The 10,389-nt window shown below is 47.3% G+C and overlaps 1 pseudogene across 1 annotated transcript; it reads right to left on the bottom strand.

The window, feature by feature from the left end:
• Positions 1-5,783: 5,783 nt before the first annotated feature.
• LOC311372691 (putative tRNA (uracil-O(2)-)-methyltransferase pseudogene) lies at positions 5,784-9,784 on the bottom strand (annotated as a pseudogene). Its single transcript has 3 exons — positions 9,616-9,784; positions 8,531-8,714; positions 5,784-6,228 (listed from the first exon to the last, which is right to left on the bottom strand). The product of its transcript is annotated as a putative tRNA (uracil-O(2)-)-methyltransferase pseudogene (transcript).
• Positions 9,785-10,389: the final 605 nt, after the last annotated feature.

Here is a 10,389-nt window from a genome sequence, read left to right on the forward strand (position 1 = left end):
AATACGTCTGCATCACCCGGTTTCTGTCTAGCGGTCGGCTTAGCTCAGGAGGAAGAGTTGGGGGTTCGCTAGTAACCGGAAGGTTGCTAGTTCGATCCCCCCCCGGCCGTCTCATAGCTGAGTGTCGAGGTGTCCCTGAGCGAGACCCCTCATCCTGAAGGCTCAGATATGGTTCCACGTCGACGCAGCGCAACGACCACGCAGACGCTTCGACGCAAGTCCCGACCCTGTTTCGGTTCTGCGTCGGGTTTTAGTGAGCTGGAACCAATCACAGCCCTCGCTGCTGCGTCGCCTCGACGCAGGGTTACAATTTTTCGCAAGGCGCACGTCCGGCCCCTCGCGGTGGACGCGAGGAGGGTCTGCAAGGACGTCAGGGGTCCGTAAAACCCCCTTGCGTTGAGCAAGGGGGCGAGATGGCTGTCGCCTTGCGTGGTTGACTCCGCCGTCTGTGTGTGAATGTGAGAAAAACGGTCTGCTAAACGCCCGGGAACGTAAATGTCCCCGATATGACTTCTGTCAAACTCTTTGTGAAGTACTTCCCACTCGCACCACCTTGCTTTGAAAAGGTATTCAATAAATAAATAACCCATTCCACTTAAGGTTCCCTCAGGGACTCTTACGCTAGTCCGTCTGATAGAGTCTAATAGAGTCTGAAGGCTGACGCACGCATTTGAAAAGCGCTTTTCAAAGTTGGAGCCGGACGGACGGACGGGCAGACGCGACAGTGGAGAGGCATTCCTGGAGGCGGAGAGCCAGGGGAGTCTGCCGCACCACAGCTGGAGCTCGTTGACTTAATTATTGATACGACGCCCACACATCTTCTCTCTCTCTCTCTCTCTCTCTCTCTCTCTCTCTCTCTCTCTCTCTCTCTCTCTCTCTCTCTCTCTCTCTCTCTCTCTCTCTCTCTCTCTCTCTCTCTCTCTCTCTCTCTCTCTCTCTCTCTCTCTCTCTCATATGAGATGAGGTTTGTTTATAGCCACTGAAAAGGTGCTGTGGGTTTACAGGGTGTCCATACATGATGATTGATTGCGTAGTTCATCATGAGTTTATCATCGGTCCAAAAACACTGTTTGTTGACATTGTTTTTCTATTAAGGGTCTGAATTGGCCCATGTTGGTGCAGTATCAGTTGTTGTGTTTCTATATATTTTATGATAGGCTACAGTTGAGTGAGTGAGTGAGTGTGCATGTGTGTGTCACCCTCTCTAGTCCGATAATACCACTGGCAGAGATTGATATGTCACAAAAGGTCACCATGCTATAGAGGATGGTTCCACAGAAGACCACCGCCTCTCTCCCCCTCCCACCCCCACATCTCCACCCCCATTCAGCACCCGCGAGGGTCACACGGCTTATGAAGTGCCTCGGTCACACCCCCACCCCCCCTCTACGCCCCCCCCCCCCCCCATGGAATACTGGGCTGCAGCCCTGATACACCCAGGGTTCGCCCTCTGAAAGAGCCCGCCGTCGGGGTTAAATATCGGCTGGGAATTCCACGTTCCCGGTCTGCCCGTTTCCCCCGCTCCGCCGTTGACCTCCTCCGGAATTCATTCCCGGTCGACCTTTTCCTTTTATCTGAAAAAACACTCCCATCCCGTCGCTTCCAACACACACACACACACACACAGGATTGTGATGGGCCACAAGGCTGTGAAAAGGAAGGGTGAGGAAACTGCAGAATGAAAACAGCATCGCAGAGATGGATATTTCACAGAGTTCGGTAAACCAAGAATGGTTTGACGACAGCTCCCATGAAACAACCCCAAAATGTGTTGATGTTGGTAGACATCCAAACTCTTTGAGAGGAAGCCACAATGCGATCCAATCCTTCCTTTACTAATGATTTCATCTGAGCTGAACTCTTCTGCCTCTTTCTTCTCTGCTGCAGGTCTGACGCACACAGTTTCCCTTGGCTTTTGTTTGGCTTACCTCATCAGTTATCACGTAATAAACGTGTATAACAAAAAGACACAAAACACTAAGCACACCGACGTCAACTATTATGAGAGAGCAACAGCGTTTTCTCATGGTCGAATCCAACCAACGACTTAGAAAATCAAAACAGAAGAAACAGCACCACCACTGGTGAAACAACGGTACTGCATCGGCAAGCCATTTCCAGAGTGTTAAACAGTGGGGAGACAGGGAGTCTTATAGCCCAGACGCCAGGCTCTTGCAGGCCGTGGATATAATATCAATACTCCGCTAAGAGCCTGCCCTTTGCCACCATACAATGTTAATGTGGATTAATGTTGAAATGGGAGCAGAGGTATAAAACCTGGCCAGAGACTGTTATAAATGACTACTGCTTTGTGCACGATGCATTTTACTAATGTGAAAGACAAACCGCAAGGATGGCAAGACTGTGGACGCATAATGGGGGGGGGGGGGAAATCGATGGCCGTTTGTTTTTGCTGAGTGAGTGAAAAAAAACCTATTGGAGAAGAGGAATAATAATAATTTTATAATATAATAATTTTTAAGTGGAACACAAAGTATGTTTCTGAGGAGAACGAGGGTATTGGACATGTTGGAGTGTATATATATCGGTTATGAATCATGAGGAATCTTGTTATTCTGTTTAATATAGGCTCATTGAACTCCAGATGAATCAGAATAACTAACAGAATAAGAAAAACGATTTCTAAAACCTTGTTAGGAGGAGCATTATTGGGTGTTACTTAAGTCCTCCTCATTACAGTATTCCCTTTAGTATAACTAGTAGCAACTTCTACCATCAACCCTGAATCATATCCACTCATCCCATAAAAAGACTGAAAGCATAAATAAATCTGTCTTTATCGCGTTGTGTAATGCTAATAATCCGCTCTGAGCTGTGTCCTTCACACATGTAAAAAATAAATGAGTGGCATACCGCCCACCTGGATTCTGATAAGTCGCAATTAATGTTTGGTGTTCTTTATAATGTTTTAATAATATTTTCGGCCTACATCATATAAATTGTCAATTTATGTATATGTAAATTCTGTTCCTTTTCAAGGAAATGCTCTGTGACCCTGTCATACCAACTAGCTGTATTCTCCAGTGACTTGACCAGTGTCCTCTCAATGGCCAGCAGAGCTAGGCTGCTTAAACGGCCATGGCCCATTGTGTTATGGGTGTAGGACTTGAGCCGCTTTAAACAGGAGAAGCTCCTATCTACACCTGCAGATGTAGCTCCAATTGTTGCACTGTCCAACTCCATGTCTTTAAGGAACACCAAGAAATCGCACAGCTTTCCCCTGCCACCCTGCAAGTCCTGATATGAATACAGGACTTGAAGTTCAGACCTCAGCCTCCCTGAATCAAAGTGATGGCCATCTACCAAAACGATATTAAACTTGAACAAGGAAATGTGGGAATTATGTTAAACTGAAACAAGGAATTGGGTGTATAAGTGTACGAAATGTGCGATGAAAATTGTCAATTGGCAATTTTGCCAAGCAAATATAAAGAAATTGGTTGCAGTTTGTCTTTCGACTCACTTGCAAAATCTGCGATGGGACTGAGGACTAAAGAGAGCTCCTGTGACGTTTTATAGTTCAAAATTGCTGTCACTCAAATGGCAACTCAGTCTTTTGCAAACCCTCCGATCATCACGCCCAGTGTCCAGGCCAGGCCAGCCCACTCCTCCATTCACCCCCAGAGACGCTGAGCATCCGAGGGAGGGACATAATCGCAGTATTATCCAATGACCGTTGACTTTCGACGCACTAAAAAAAGCTGTTCTATGCAGCTCCATTGAAGTGGATGGACGCTGAGCTTCAACAGGCAAATGCAATGTGACGCTAAGGGAATGTATGAGAAGGACATCGAGTCAGTCGACCTGCGATAAGCAGCTGATTCTGAACGAACTCGTCTTCGAGATGGACATGGTTTAACGCATTTTTAGTCAATGAAATGTTAACACAACACTATATATTTGACCATTTAATTTTGGAAATTTTAGGGGAAGCTGAGCTTCCCTTGCAGTCTTAGAGAAATCGCCACGGCGTGTGAGGTGGACAGAGCAGCCCACAGCTCACAGTTTGGTCATTTGTCCCCTTTGTAGGTTTACGATATCCCTCCTCTGGTCCGGTACGTATTGAGGCGAGTAAGAAGAAGAGAAAAGCGCGATTAAACTTGGCATTAACGGTGCAGTGTGTAGGGTTCAGTGGCCTCTACTGGTGAGTTTGCACATTGCATCCAACTGAATAAAACAATTCTTATTTTCATGGGATTATACATACATAAACATACTCATGACTATGATGACATTTCTGCCAAGCTGGTCCGCAAGTTATGCATAAATTAAAAAAACAGCACCTTTTAAATCAACATTAAAAGTCAAAAGTAACAAGAATTGTCTACAGGTTTGAAAAAACGGCTGCAATCCAATCAACAAGGTTGCTTCAATTTACCCTGGCTTAATATATGGGGCAGGAGGCTGCTTTGAGGTTCAAATACCTCGATACAAACGCATACTCATGCATAAATCATCCAGCATGGTGAATTATTCATATTAGTCATCTCGCCCGCTTCAATTCTACCCCTCTCGCCCCCTCTCTCTCTTCAATTATTATAGTAACTCTCATCCCTCCCCTCGGTCTCTTCACAATTACAGTCAGTCTCTCCTCTTAAATTCTTAGTCTGTCTCTCGCTCTTCAAATCTTACTGTCTGTCTCTCTCTCTCCAATCCTTACGGTCCCTCTCCCCTCTTAAATTCTCTCTCTCTCTCTCTCGTTTAAACCAGAGCTCCGTCTCCTCATCTCATCCACCATCCTCAGGGGTAGAGCGAGCGATACGAGTGTGGACGTGGCGTTTAACCTGTGTGCCGCAGGAAGTGGTGTCGGTTGGGATTGGGGGGGGGGGGGGGGGGGGAGTGAGAGGGTTCAAAGTGGGGTCAGACCACTACACCAGAACCAGGCAGAGAGCCCGTTCATTTTGGAGAGGGTGGATGGGGGGGGCGGACGAAGAGGGAGCAGGATGATGTAATATCGTTGGAATGTGACATGATGTATTTTTCCAGTAAATTTAAAGAGATTCAGTGGAGGGAATCGTTATCATTTTGTAATTAAATTGGTTCCGAGCCTGAGTGTGTGTGGGGGGGGGGGGGAAGAGAGAGAGCGAGAGCGAGAGCGAGAGATCTACTGACTGAGAAGATGAAAAAGGAGAAGAGAAAGAGAGTGTTCTACTGACCCTAATCATGGATCCATCTGGCCGTCCAAATGAACCCTTGATACCCAGAGATTACCGTAACGACAACACTGGATCAGCCAATACACTCAACAGATGCCCTCCAGGTTCATCATATGACCCCACCCAGTGTGATCTCGGTAAAATTAATTGAAATCTAAATGAGGTTTGTGGTTTACGTGTACACCCGAATTTAAACAATTTGAGATCATTAAAAAAAAAAAAGCATTATGGGATGAGAATTCGAGGAAGGAGAGGGTTACCGTGGTTACGACCCACACCAACTTTGTGATACCTTCTCTAACGATAGTGCCTTCGTTGTGTGTGATCATCACGGTGAGCGATGTTGTATGAAATGTGCCATACAACGTGGCGTTACACTACAGGTGTCCATGAAGCTGAACCCTCTCTCAGTCGCGGTCATCAACAGCAGCATCAACCGCCGCCCAGATGGAGCTCCGCACATACACGCGTCTAAGATCCGACAAGATTTAGAACGTTTAAAAGTAAAATAAAAATAGATTTTGTTGCCACTGCCCCTTTAAATCAATTAGGAACCCCCAACAGGATTCTAATTTGGCGCTCCGAATACGGTGCAGCTCCTCCTACCTCCCGGGTTCCAGACGACGTCATCGGCGGGCGTTGGAGTGGGCGGGGCCGGATCCGATTGGCCGTCGTCCTCGGCCAATCCCAGCAACGCCTTGGCCACGCGCAGCACCACGCCGTCCACGAAGTCCCGGGGCAACGCCGCGCAGTTCCGCACCTTCTCCACCCTCTCCCGCGGCTGGAACCCGGCTCCCCAGTCGTTCCCGGGGGGCCCGGCTGGCTCCGGGTCCCCGTTGTCATGGCAGCCACCGCGTTCGCCCTCACCCACGGCCTCGCCGGCGTGGTGGTGGTGGTGGTCACCGCCGTCGGAACCAGAACTGGAAACGGATCCGGATCCAGGTCCGGATCCGGAGCTGGAGCGGCGGCTCTGGATGTAGCTCGCCCTGCGCTCCTCCGCCTGCTCCCCGTCACAGGGGTCGTAGCTCCTGGACTTCCCCACCAGGCACACCTGCAGGTGGGTGAGAGGAGGGGGGGAGAGGAGGCTGAGCACTGGGCGGGAGGACAGTAACACGTACCGGAGGTGAACAGGAGGGTTTGGAGGAGGAGAGCGCTCCGGCTAAATCCTGTTGGCATGATTCTGCGTCGTAAACAAAATCAGTCGCAAATCTAAAAATCAACTAATTACATTCAGACCTCCGGTCGGTTCTCTCAGGTAAAAGCTGCACATTGAGATTTGAATGGAATGAGTTGTTTTGATTTGGGATGAATTTTTGCATTGATGGTATGATTGGATTTCGCACCTGCGACACCTGCTCTCTCTCAGGTGTGATCACCTGTCGTAGACGGTGTACATGGGTCCTTGATTCTTGATGTTCAGTCGCGTCTTAACCTCGAGAATTCAGGTGTGTGCCATGGCCTCAAACCCCCATGGGGCGGTAGAACCAACGTCCCCTTGGGGACAATGTGAAGCGGCTACTCTACTTTATTATGGGATGTAATCCAGCCTCGAATGAGGTTAGGATGTGCTGCAAGGGGGGGTTAAGAGACTTAACAGCTGTTCCCGTATCAAAGAACTGCCATCAGCCGTTGGGACGAGAACAAAACAGAACAAGTAAAAAATGGTCTCCTTTGTATTTTTAGCTCTTGTCGGTTTTTTATTTGGGGCGCGACCAAAGTCTTGTTTTTCGGTATGTAAACGGTCTGTTGGTAATTAAGTCGGCGCTGTGGAGCCCAACGTGCTTATCCGTACAATCATTTATAGTCTCCAGTCTTATTTCAAAGTTTACCAGCTAAAACCGAAAACATTGTGCGCACACATGCAACCCATTACACAGTCTGTCGCGTACGCAAGTTTGAATCCAAACAAACAAAAGCGGGACGTTGATTTAGGTGCACACTGCAAAGTCGTGTACTTAAAAGTGAAGGAGAATTGTGGAGTGGCGTTCCACTCCCAGCTAAAATGGTGCTGGGTTCGATACCCAATGTCTGGAACGCACCCTAGAGCGAAACCCATCACCATCTACCTGCTCTTAAAAAACACATTGATAAACAGTAGCGGGCGGCAGTAGCTCAGGAGGTAGAGAGGGTTGGCTGGTAACCGCGAAGTTGCTAGTTCGATCCCTGGCTCCTCCTATCTGAGTGTCGAGGTGTCCCTGAGCAAGGCACCTATATTTGGATAAAAGCGCTATATAAATGCAGTCCGTCGTAAACTTCCGTTTATGAGTCGCCTCAGATGAACCAAACACTCCCTAGCAACTGACTGTCCACGCCAACATGTTTGTCTCTCGTCCCCCTTTGTTTATGTGCGTATGTCGTCCAGATGAATGTTTAACGTCTTTATGTTTACATGTGTATTGCGTGGGGGGGGGGGGGCGGGGGTGTACTTTTGGAACCATGCGGTGCAGAAAGCCCCTCCCACCCACGCTGGTTGTGTGGAGTTAGAGTCTGTTGTATCTTCTCATGAAAGCGCCCGCAAAATGCACTTTGGCCGCTTTGTGATTACCCAGCACTGGTCGTGGAGAATGAACTTTACAGCGTTGTACCTTTAGAAGTGGGACACGGAGTGCAATTTAAAAAGCTCTTTGATGTGCACGCTCTAGTGGGTCTGTTTGTACCACAGAGAATATGATAACGATAATAACGCTTACTATGCATTTTTAATGCACATGGCTTCCCTCTGTCAAGTTTTATACTTTACTTTTTTGGTAGCTACCCCAACTTGGATCGTATACTGTGACCGTTTGAGGATGCTTCGGGATAAAAGCGTCGGCTAAACACAGACTCAATTTAATGTCAATGACTTAAGTTTTAATAGCATTGGGTTTAATAGCATTAGTAGTGTACCTCCAAAACAAAAATGACAAATGGCAAATCAATAAAGCTTTGGCCAGAGCTAGAAGCAATCTTCAGCCTCTTGCATCTAGTCCTCTACAGTTACAGTAACACTGCTGAATGCTAATAGAACAATATTATTAATAATTAATATTATATATTAATTAATATGACCGCAAAAGGAAAGAGTTTGGTGTTGATGAAGTGCTTGGCACTCGTTTCTATGAACATCCTTACTGTACCGACAGCGATATGTTGTTTCTCTTTCCTCTGACTAAAGTACTGTAAAGTACTACTGTAAGTCGCTTAGGATAAAAGCATCTTCTAAATGTAAGGGTTATGTAAGGGTTGTGACGGTAAGGGTTTGTAATGTAATTTCGTATTCCTTGAGCCGCACTGATGCAACACGCGACCTGACGCAGACACTCCGGACCAGAGTGTCAACAGGAAGCAGGTTTGCGTGACTTCCTGTGGCGTACCCGCTTGGTGGAGGGGATCCGCAGGCAGTCCTCGTCCGTGTGGAAGCCGCTGGCCCGGCTGACCTCGGCGATGTAGTCTATGTACTCCTTGTACTGGGACGTCCCGCACCGCCGCCGCTGGAACTTTCCGTAGAAGTCGAAGAAGCAGCAGGGGAGGACGAAGTAGCGGCACGCGAACGACGACCTGACATGAACGACAGCAAAATGAGCGATTAGTACCGCTAATGTACGCTATTTAAACTGTACATTTTCATGGGAAAATGTTGACATCCCACGGGATGTGATGGGGTGTTTTCCTTTTCTATACAATATATGTAAATATATTGTAATGTAAATGTAGTGTAAATACTACACACTTAAGCACAGAACGAGTGTGAATTGCTCATCAGTCTCTCCCCCGCTGTACCGTGGTGGAAGTGACATGATGCATCACCAAGCACGCCCGTACGGGCACATCAGCAACTCGGGATTTCAGAAGAGAGTCTTGCAGAACGAATGGATGCTGGAAATACCATGCCAAAACAATAGCATATCGAGGTTGTTTTAAATGCATAATGTCTGAAGTACTGAACATATGTGTTGGTTTGCTGGTTTGGCTCTTTTTACTCTATGTCCATTTTCCCAAACAGTCTGTGGGTTGTAGAACTGCGCTTAGAATAGAGGAGAGATTAGAATAGAGCTATGTTATATCAGCCAAGAAATAATGTAACATCAAGGTATAAATAAACAACAATCTATACCTGATCTTTTGGTGTTACGATAAAAAAAATTTTTTTTTAAAACACTACCTTTTTAAGGCTCCATATCGCCACCATGTGGCCGTTTTGAATTATATATTTAAGGTCAAAGATGATAACCAATAAAAATTCTCCATCTCACTCCCCCCCCCACCAGCTACCAAACACAACCTCCCTCCTTTTCAACACACACACACACACACACACACACACACACACACACACACACACACACACACACACACACACACACACACACACACACACACACACACACACACACACACACACACACATGTAATTCCAGGATTTGCATCCGAGAGCTGACACTTGAGGGTGATGACTCGCCTGGCTGCCATCACCGGGATCCAGGGCGTGAGCTCGTCTGAGTGGTTCCCAATCAGCCAATCAGTGGCCGGGAATAAGAAGCCCTCTCCGGGAGTGATTGCCTTTTCCTGAAATAGAACAGTCCACCACCAAAAATAAATGACAAGGGTCCCCTTATGATGACATTGCCCTCCACTCCCCCCGTCCCCCCGGAGATGAGGAGACAGCAGACCTAATGAGATTCAGAAACACTTTGGCACAAATCGTGGAGGACAGGTGCCTCGTCATCAGAGCGTACGAAACTCATTCCCCATTTTTTTTTTTAAACTGTACTTGAAATGCTGTCTTGTGATGCTAGTATTATGGATGTTCATAATGGCCCCCCCCCGGCGTTGCAGCCCTAACCATCCCTGGAAGATGTGGGGGCCGCCCACTCTGCGTTCCTGCTCCGCGTTTCTACCTTGATGATTAAGGGACTTGTTTTGCCCTTTGGGGGGCTAGGCTTAGGGGGGGGGAGTTTGACATATACTGCCTGTAAAGCCCTCTGAGGCCATACCTGATGAAGGGCAACACAAATTAAATTGATTTGACTTGATTTTTTTTATTGAAGGGATTATGGCTCTTAAAGAAATGAGGGAGTTGGGATAAGGGGAAGGGGGGGGGGGGTTACACCGGATCTCAGACGTGACGTTGGCACTATATGGGGGAGTGGAGAGACATTTATGAAATCTGTATAGATCTGTACTCCACTCATTTCAAGCCAAACCTCAACTATTATTCGTACGCTTAATCGAT

The sequence above is a fragment of the Micromesistius poutassou genome (genome assembly GCF_964030765.1).
Source record: "Micromesistius poutassou genome assembly, contig: SCAFFOLD_6386, whole genome shotgun sequence".
In the NCBI taxonomy this organism is placed as follows: domain Eukaryota; kingdom Metazoa; phylum Chordata; class Actinopteri; order Gadiformes; family Gadidae; genus Micromesistius; species Micromesistius poutassou.